The sequence below is a fragment of the Osmerus eperlanus genome, chromosome 14, assembly GCF_963692335.1.
Source record: "Osmerus eperlanus chromosome 14, fOsmEpe2.1, whole genome shotgun sequence".
Taxonomy (NCBI): domain Eukaryota; kingdom Metazoa; phylum Chordata; class Actinopteri; order Osmeriformes; family Osmeridae; genus Osmerus; species Osmerus eperlanus.
The window spans coordinates 3,263,228-3,272,971 of NC_085031.1; the positions used below are offsets into that span (position 1 = coordinate 3,263,228).

Sequence of the window (9,744 nt, forward strand, 5' to 3'; positions counted from 1 at the left end):
CAGAACATTGGGGACATCAAACATTCATGGTGAATCCTGCTGCTACAGAACAGTCATGATAGGTTCACTCTGTGCACTGAAGGTGACCATGAATGTGTGTGTGTGTTTGTGTGTCCACTGCAGAGATAAAATGGGGGTAATTATGAGTGTGTCATAGCTGAAGGGGTTTAAACTGCTCTGAAAGAGTACATCATGTCCCCCCCCACACACACACCCACACACACACACACACACACACACTAACACCCTCCCAAACACCTGTGCAAGATAAATGCTGCTCTGCTGAGCCATGTTGCTAATGAAGCGTGACGGAAGTGTATGAAAAGCAAGAAGACTCTTTATGAGCTCTGTGAATGATACTGCCACATTGTGTGTATGTGTGTGTGCATGTGTGTGTATGTGTGTTGTGGTGGCTGTTTCAGATGTTGCTCTGTGGACAGATCAACGTCTTCACTACTTTGACACCGTCTCACTCTTTTCTGGCCATTGTTGCTGCTGATGTGACTGACAAAGAGGCCACTGTTACTCTTGATCAACTTGTAATAGAGAATGGAGAAAAACAGGAAACATCAGTTGGCATCACATGTACAGTGACTTGTCATTGTCACTTTAAGGAACACATACAGAGATAGAAGGCGGGTCCTCCATGTCTGCAAACATTAAAGAGTACTGGGCAGAATTGTATCTGCCCCTTGATGCCCTTGCACTCACCTCGTGTATCAATTAATAGAAATGGCATGCTGTGGTTAGATTTCCACAGCAATGTGCGTCTGTGTGTGTATGTGTGTGTTTGTGTGCGTGTCACGGGGGGGAGAGAGAGAGAGACAACTACGCACACTTTGAAGACTGAAGCACACACGCATTTACTGTTCACATAATGTTCTGCCCTCCAGGCAGCTTCATTACAATGGCAAGCACGTCTCTAGGCTTTAGCCTGCTCATTCCCTAGCCTGCTAACACCTATCACGGCCTCCACACACACACACACACACACAAGTACTCCAACCCCCACTCTCCCACCCCGCCGCTAGCGCACCTGGAGGTACAGTATGTTTGTGTGTGTGTGTGGCGTGGTGGTGGGTTAGCTCGTGTGTTTGTCTGGTTCTAATCGAGATTCCCAGCTCCAGCTGCAGGGGTTTAGCCCTAATAGAATATTTGGGCTTTTCATTGGACAGCCCGTATGGAGAGGATTCTATCTCAACAGCTCAGTCTGACAGACAGGAGTGCTTGTGTGTCTGTGTGTGTGTGTGTGTGTGTGTGTGTGTGTGTGTGCGTGCGTGCGTAGAACATAACATGCTTTGGTTTTCCCAATGTGTTGTGGGACAATTTGTTTGTCAGGCTTGTTAGAGATTACTCGTCGCTTTGTGTGCTCAGGTGTGTGTGTGTGTGTGATCTTGGCAGTCTAGTGAGGTGAATTTAAGCCTACTGCCCACTAAGCCGATATAGAGGAAGAGGCTTTGCACACGTTCACTCCTGGGCTTACTAATCATTTACCAGGACGGGGACAATCCAAGGGAGAGAGGGATGGAGAGAGGGAGAGAAAGAGAGAAAGAGGAGGAGGAAGAGAGACAGAGAGAGACACAGGAAAGAAAAGTCAGGAAACAGGGACATGCTGAATGAATCCGAGGCAACTTTTCAATAAAGTTGAACAAGAGTTTCATATTAAGTAAGAAATAAACAAATACCATTGGAATTATACCGCTTTTAAGGCTATATTGCTCTATAACAATAGTTATTAGCAGGGTTCACATTAACATTCAAAGTTATTATACGGTTGGGTGGTGTTTTGTTTGTGACTTTCCTCGCCTCTCAATCTAATCCCTCTCTCCTAGCCCACCTCGGCCCTGCTTCTAGGGGAGGCAAGCTCACAAACAAACACTGACGACAAAGAACAGGAAAAGGCAGAGAACCTTCGAAAGACACCTGCTGGTTTGTCCTTGTGAACAAGTTGTTTGTGTCTGCTCTGCTGATGTTGTTGTTAGCCAGTTGTCCTGCTGCTATTGTCATTATGAGAGCTCTTTCTGAAAAGCCCTGAACCTCTATGTGGCTTGTTGTAGGCCACTGTAATACTGTACGACCAGTTTTGTGCTACAGGATAACAAAAAGGGTACCTGAAATATCCTTTGTGCTCATTTGTGTTCTCGGAAAGACCCTGTAATGGTGTGCGGTGCACACAGAGTCCAGTGTCCACCGACACATACGCACACACAGTCACTCAAAGACATTCACACATACAAACACACGCACACACAGAGAAAGAGGGAGGGAGGGATGGATTGCGGAAGGTAGAACCCTGCAGTATCCCAGGCAGATGAACTTGGTCCTGGGAGACAGATCACCAGCTCCACCCTTCACTGGGTGTCCTTGGAGCTCAAAGAATATCAGACACAGAGGCAGGGAAGCTGTCACTGAACACACACACACACACATCCTCACTCGAACATACACAGACACAGAGAGAAACTCAAAAATGCATCTTTCACAGAAACATACTCACAGAGACACAACCGTTAGTGTTAAACACACACACACACAAACAGGCATCAAAGCTGCACGCATCATCGCTTCAAAAAAGAACACCAATGCTCAGTGTTTTGGACATTTGGGAGTCCAGGCGAAGAGCTTGTGAGAGAGGTGGAAATGGGGGGATTAAGCTCATCTATTCCTCCTGGATGTGAGGGATTAAAACCGTTTCCCTCCTCACTTGTGGGTCAGAACTCTCTCATTCACACCCTAATCTGCAAATCTCACTCAATCCCAGGCAGATGCAAAGTCACGCCCTTTAGTAATCATGCTTGAAAAACCGGAACATTTCCTGTCATGAAGGAATCACCAACGACCTTTAAAATGACCCCCTATTTTTTTTGTCATTTAGCAGATGCTCTTATCCAGAGCGACTTACAGTAAGTACAGGGACATTCTCCCGAAGCAAGTAGGGTGAAGTGCCTTGCCCATGGACACAACGTCATTTTGCACGGCCGGGAATCGAACTGGCAACCTTTAGATTACTGGCCCGATTCCCTAACCGCTCAGCCACCTGACTCCCATACTTCTGGCACACACACAAACATACATGTGCATGCATGCACACATATGCGCAGACAAAAACATGCACACACACACACTCACAAACACACACATATACATACACACACACAACACAGAGATGAACTTTAATGCTCAAATATAAATGCAGAAGCAGCACTTCAGTCAAAGTAAAAACATTTTCATCACACCATGAGGGCTCTTCAAAAGATACTGGCCAACTGACTGCTGCTGGGAGTAGGCACACAAACACACATACATTCACACAGACACACACACAAGCACTCAAACACACTCACACACTAACACACGCCATACTGTAAACAGACACATGCACACACACACACATTCACACAGACAGTCTCACAAACACACGCACACACAAAGACACAAACGCACACGTTTGCTTAATGAAAGCATACCTGCAACGAACACTTGGGCACACTAAAGCTTCTCTTCAGAAGCACTCCATCCCCAGCACGCTAGTCTTGCTAAGAGCACACTCATGACTCACTTCACACAGAACTGACAATTAGACGGGACATTTTTTGTCCTTGTCCCTGGTCCTCTGTGACGAAGTCGATTGAAAGGTGCAGTTTCCACTCGCTTCGTCACAGGGAAATGGAGGTGGCCGTTGAAATAACATTGCTAAGTACACATGTTAAACAAATTCCATAAATATAAGAATCAACACAAACTCACGACACATCTACAATCCGTTTATTTATCGTCAAAAGAGATCGCAACAGAGCGTGCGATTAGCGATGGAAGCTAGTGCTGTGGTTCTTCGTGGTGGAGATTACCATGTACGTTCGGGCAAAGGGGAACGCGCATTTCCGGGGTACCTATTACAGTAAGAGACCTAAGCCCCTCAAGGGTGGCCAGGTTCAAGGACAGAAGTTTTTTTTTTTTTTTTTTTCCTGTATATGCTTTCTTATTGCTTGAAGTATTGCATAACTGTTTAAAGTGTATTTTTGTATGAATGATGTGCTCATAGTATGTAGTATGTACTTGGGGGTTATTTATTGGTTGCAAGAGCTGTGCATGCAGGTGAAATTATGTATAGTATAATAGTTGAGTCCGGAGGTAGGGTTTACCTGAGCTTGAGTCTATATAAGGGAGGAGGTCTGTCATTCAGGGGGACTCATGTCGGTGTAGGTATGTTTGCATGAATGGACCCTGTGGTACGTTACTCTACAACACCCTCCATCCGCTATGCAACAGCCTACACTTCAATCTTCTTACAGATTTCAGTCATACAGTAAATAAACACACACACACACACACACAGGAAGTAGTACTCAGAGAAACACACATGCAAACTAAGACATACTTGAACACAAATGTACAGAAACAGGAATTTGCACTTGAAGACAAGCACACACAAACATGAAGACACAAAAGTAAACACACACACACAAACGCACAAGAAGTCACAAGCCCACACAAACCCAGTAACACACAATCAGAAACACAGGCACACACACACACAAGGAGGAGCACTCAGAAGTGCACACACACATACACACAATATGGAGAACTCAGACAAACACGCACCCACATTCGAGTGCTCGCATATACACACACGCATGCACACACACAGCATTTAAAGAGCTGATAGATCTCCGCCCCTCAGCCTTGGAATTCTAATAAAAGAATGATTGGAGGCCACTCGTGTGCTACCTCAGCCCGCTGTATATATTAACATACATCTACAATATACGTCTGTGGCACTGAATCACTCATCCATAACATGAATTAGATACAGGGCAGCACACACACCTGTAGACACACACACACACACCTCTAGATCATGGTATAGATACTCTGACTGTTTTACCTCACAGTCACTGCATATCAAGTTTTTTTCAGGGTGTGTGTGCGCTAGTCTGACCATGGGAGAGAGCAGAGTATGATGTTGATAGGTTTCGACTAGTGACTGACAGCGCTCAACACCCAGAACACAGCCTCGCGTGCAGGTCACACAAGCTCGCAAGCATTTCAGCCTTGTCCTTTTGTCCCTACCCTACACCACCACCCTCCCAACCCTCTCCTCCCCATCCCACCCACCTCACACGCAAGACATCCAACATATGCATAGTTGGATTATAATTGGATTCAAATGTACAATTGTGTTCCCATCTTAAATCTTTTATATTGGGTATCATTTGTTGCTGTTTTCTTTTTCCTGGAATTGGTCAACGTTGTTGCATTACACCTGCCTCCTCTTTTGGCTGGTTTCGTTGAGAGACTCCAACAATCCCTAAAAGAACTAGGCAGCGCACACTGCCACCTTGTTCTGCTGGCATGTGACCGGTGGACCTCCACTAGTGCCGCCACCTGCTTCCCAGACACTACCCAGAACCAGAGGGGGAGGAGAGGAGCTGAACCAGATCAAACTGGGCCAAAGCGCCCCCCTCTCCTCCCCCCCCCCCCCCCCCACCCACACACACAATCAACCACACATACTGTAAGACCTACGTAAACACAACCACTGTACACACACATCCAACCAATCCAACCACACGCATGCACACATACACTCGGATCCCTGCACGTGAACAGTAAAACACACACACGCACACAAACAACCAAGGCTCCCACTTGGACTCACCTCTGTAATCGGCTCAGCTCTCTAAACTAAAAGAGACGGGGATGAGTGGGAGGATGAGGGCCGTTTCTTTTGAATGAATGCCCTCCCTGTCTCCCTCTTTTCAGTTTGTGGTTTCCTGCGGAACTTATCCTAGATGCAGACGCAGATGATGAACCATCGTGACGGCTTCCACATTCTGATTGGATCTGTCCTCGAACAGCCAATCACCATCTGGCCAATCAGCACATGGTTCGAGACACCACGTTTTGAAGTCGACGGCATATTTAATGTGGATGCACTGTATATATAAGTTGTGTTTGTGTAGGTTGCTTTCTGTGTGTGGGTTAATATGTATCGATGTGTGTGTTTAGGTTGATGTGCTGTGTGATGTGTGTTTGGGGGCACATATGGGCTATTTGTGTAGGGGTGGATATGTGTGTGTGGTTGGTTGGATTTGCGTGAGTGTTTGGATAAATGTGTTATAATGTGTGTGTGTGCATTTGTCAATGAGTGTGTGCAGACTGAGTGCTATTGGGTGCTAAGTGCTGGTCTGAAGAAGTTCCCTGGGGAGGAAACCAGCTATAGTAGTCAGGGACTGTGTGAGGGGCCGAGGGCCCATATGAACTCACCCCTCCCCCTAATAACCAGGAGGTGGTATCTCCCACTGGCCATTAAGATAGCGGGTGTTCCCAATTAAACCATCAAATAGGGATAGTGCCATGCCTCATCTCCCTCACATGTCTTCCTCTGAGACATAGAAGGACAAGAGTGAGGGAATGAAAGGGAGAAACAAGAGCATGCTCTGTCCATTTAAGGCTTGTTCTCACAGGATACTCCAGAGGATAGGGTCCATTCAAAAATGTTCAAGGAGTCCTTAAAGGAGTTCAGAGAACTCTGCTGTGAAAAGACAATAAAACAGCAAACATGTCCTTTTCTTCCCAAGAGAGGAGAGGAGAGGAGGGGTGAGATGAGGAAAGGAGGAAGGATAAGAGGAGAGGAGGGGTGAGATGAGGAAAGGAGGAAGGATGAGAGGAGAGGAGGGGTGAGATGAGGAAAGGAGGAGAGGAGGAAAGATGAGAGGAGAGCTGAGCAGAAAGAAGGAGAGGAAATTCCCTCTTGTAATTCCAGAGCATAGAGGAGACCGAAGAACGATGACATTAGAGGTAACCAACCATGACAAAGATACCTTTTGCTATTGCCTTCTCTTACAGTAGCTCTTCCTGATTAGGAATGGGGCGGGGGCGGGGTGGGGGTGGTGGTGTAATCCAGTGTGACCCTAGAGGAGTACCTGCCGTGTTCAGGGTGGGATGGTATGGAGAGGAGGGGGCACAACCACTTCTCTCAGACCTATGAACATCTCCCTACCCGAGGATAGAGTAGGTGATTCACACGGTTGCTGCGTCTCTATCAATCAGTAAGATTTGACTTTAACCAGCACCCACGATCTCGCCACAAGAGAGTGACACAAAGGCGGTTCCAGCGCTGTAACACGTTTTTGGGGGCATTTATTCATGAAAAGCCATTCTTTGAGCTAAAGGTAGGGCTAAGAAAACACTTAAGAATCCCTAATGACAATGATCTACCTCACAATGCACGGTACATTTCAAAACCTACGGGCAAATGGCATATTCTCTCACCTGACAGAAACCACTCAAAGACGAGCACGGTCTTTTGAAGGAGGTAGTAGAGAGAGACTGTGATGGAAGAGAGAGGGAAGGGGAAGCAGGGGGGGGGGGGAGACAGGAGACAGACACAAAAAGAAGCTAGAACACTTTGTTCTGAAAAGCAAACAGTATCGAGTGCTAAAGTCAACAGTTCCAATCCTCCAGAGCTGAAAAGACTCTCTCTCTCTGACAGTGTGTGTTTGCTCCCTCGGCCGCTAAGCTATTGAGGCTGCCACCCCTCTCTCTCTCTCTTGCCGTCTCCCTGTAATGGTTGCCCTTTCTGGCTGAGTCAGCGGCTCTCGAGCTCCACGTTGAGGGGTTTGATGGCCGAACACAAAGGCCGAAGAAGAGGGGAAGTGAGCGACCGCGGTCATGAGCGTGCTTAGAGACGGTCGCTAAACGACCTCGCTAATCATGAGCGAAGGGAAGCTTGTTTACTTTGCCTATCCATCTGGAACTCGATAATGAATGTCTAATCTCATCTTTCTCTTTTTTCCCTTCCCTCCCTCCCTCCCCCCTTCCCCCCGTCCGTACCCCTCCCCCATCTCTCCCTGTCTCCCTCTCATCTCTTTAGCTGTTTTACTCAAGCATGTCCCAATATTTACAGTGAGGATGACATGTCGGTGGGTGGGTGGGGGGGTGGGGGTGGGTGGGTGGGGGGGGGGGGGTATGCCAAGAGATGAATCGTTCCCCTCTTGATGTTTGACGACTCTGTTCGACATCACAGCGGCGAATCAAACAGAATCCCGCTGTCATTTCCTGTGCAGAGGGGCTGGATTTGCATGAACAGGAAACAGAATTAGATTGCAGTTGAAGATGACAGGTGATTCAATCAAGTCAAATCAGCCCTACCTTTTTTAATGGGAATGATGTCAGTTTATTGAAAGTATAAAGAGCTACAATGCTTTGTTGTGTTCCAGTTAGTCATGTCCCTTTTAGCAGAGTTTCAGGAGGCTAACTTGTCTTAATTTTCTAACAGGATAACAGTGACAATGGTGACAAACCATGATGGTTGCAAAGTCTGTATTACGTAATTGTAATGATTAGCTAAGGCCTGGGAAACACTAGCTACCATTGGAAGTCTTTTCAGGTATCTTTTAAGATGCCTAGCCTATCATTGGAGTTTCTATCAGACTTCAAAACTAATAGACAATAGAAAGGTTCATTACTGAAGCCCCCTGCTGGCATTGTCTTTGGAGGGGTGAGATTAAATTCTTTATTAGTGTCTGGGGAGACAAAGACAAGGGATAGAGGCAAGTTGAAAGAGAAAAAGAGAGAGTGACAATATGAAAGAGTAGCAGAGAGAGAGAGAGAGAGAGAGAGAGAGAGAGAGAGAGAGAGAGAGAGAGAGAGAGAGAGAGAGAGAGAGAGAGAGAGAGAGAGAGAGAGAGAGCGAAAGAAAGAAAGAAAGAAAGAAAGGGAGATAAGCAGAGGGAGAGCGGGAAGGGAGAGCTAGAATCGTTAACGAAGAGTACGAGTCCTTTTTGGAGGCGTTCATTAAGACGCTGGAAAGAAATGTAATTATTTTTCCAAAGACGCCAGCGGGCCTCGTGTCTTTAATAAGTGACGGGTGACGATCTTGCTGACTGGTGGTGTTGATAGCTCAGCCTTAATTGGTGTTTAAGCTATAAGTGGCTCGTCTGCCTCCCTGGCTGGCAGTGCCAGCCTCTGCCTTCTATGATCCTGCATGGTTGACACCTGACTACAGTTATCAGAGATATGAGGCATCACCACCCGTCCAACTGAATCTGACACACTGACAGAACCAGGATTAATGGCTTGCCAACTCGCCAACTGTTTATGGAGAAGTTCTCTCTCTCTCTCTCTCTCCCCTTCTCTCTCCTTTCTCGTTTCCTTTCCTCAATCTAATCTCTCTTTATCTTTTCCTATCTTCCTCTATCTTCCTTTTCAGTGTTGTCTCTCCCCATCTCGTTCAATTCCTCTCTCCTGCCACAGCAAGTTCCCCACTCACGCTCTCTCTCTCCCTGTGTGCTCCGCTCAGTTTCTCTTCTCTTGCTCTCTCTCCATCTCCAGCTTTTTTCATCTTTACCCCCCCCCCCCACCTCCACCCCCCCCACCCCCGTTATCCGCCACCACTCCTGCACCTCATCATTCTCTGCTCCTCCTTGCCTAATTTCTCCATGCCTCTTGTCCTTCCCTCCCTTCCACTCCCCCTGCTGGCGGATCCTTAAAAGAGAGACACAAAGTAGAGGACCCCAACATCCGCCAAGGGGTCGGTATCGAATTACCACCGCAGACGACTGCAGAGTAAATCGCTCAAACTGATAAGCACTGTTACTGAAGCTATTAGACAGTGCAGCACATAGGGACAGCTATGACCAGCCCAGCAGCATCCATCTTCCTCTCCCATCTCTCCTTTCCCATCTCCCTCTGTTCTCTTACTCATTCTCTATCCCTCTCTACTTCTCCCTCTCTCTCTCT

General features: G+C 47.0%; 1 protein-coding gene across 1 annotated transcript in view; it reads right to left on the reverse strand.

The window, feature by feature from the left end:
* Positions 1-9,744, reverse strand: part of fibcd1b (fibrinogen C domain containing 1b) — a 46,477-nt gene that overhangs the window by 27,469 nt on the left and 9,264 nt on the right. The gene's annotated exons all lie outside the window — the stretch shown is intronic.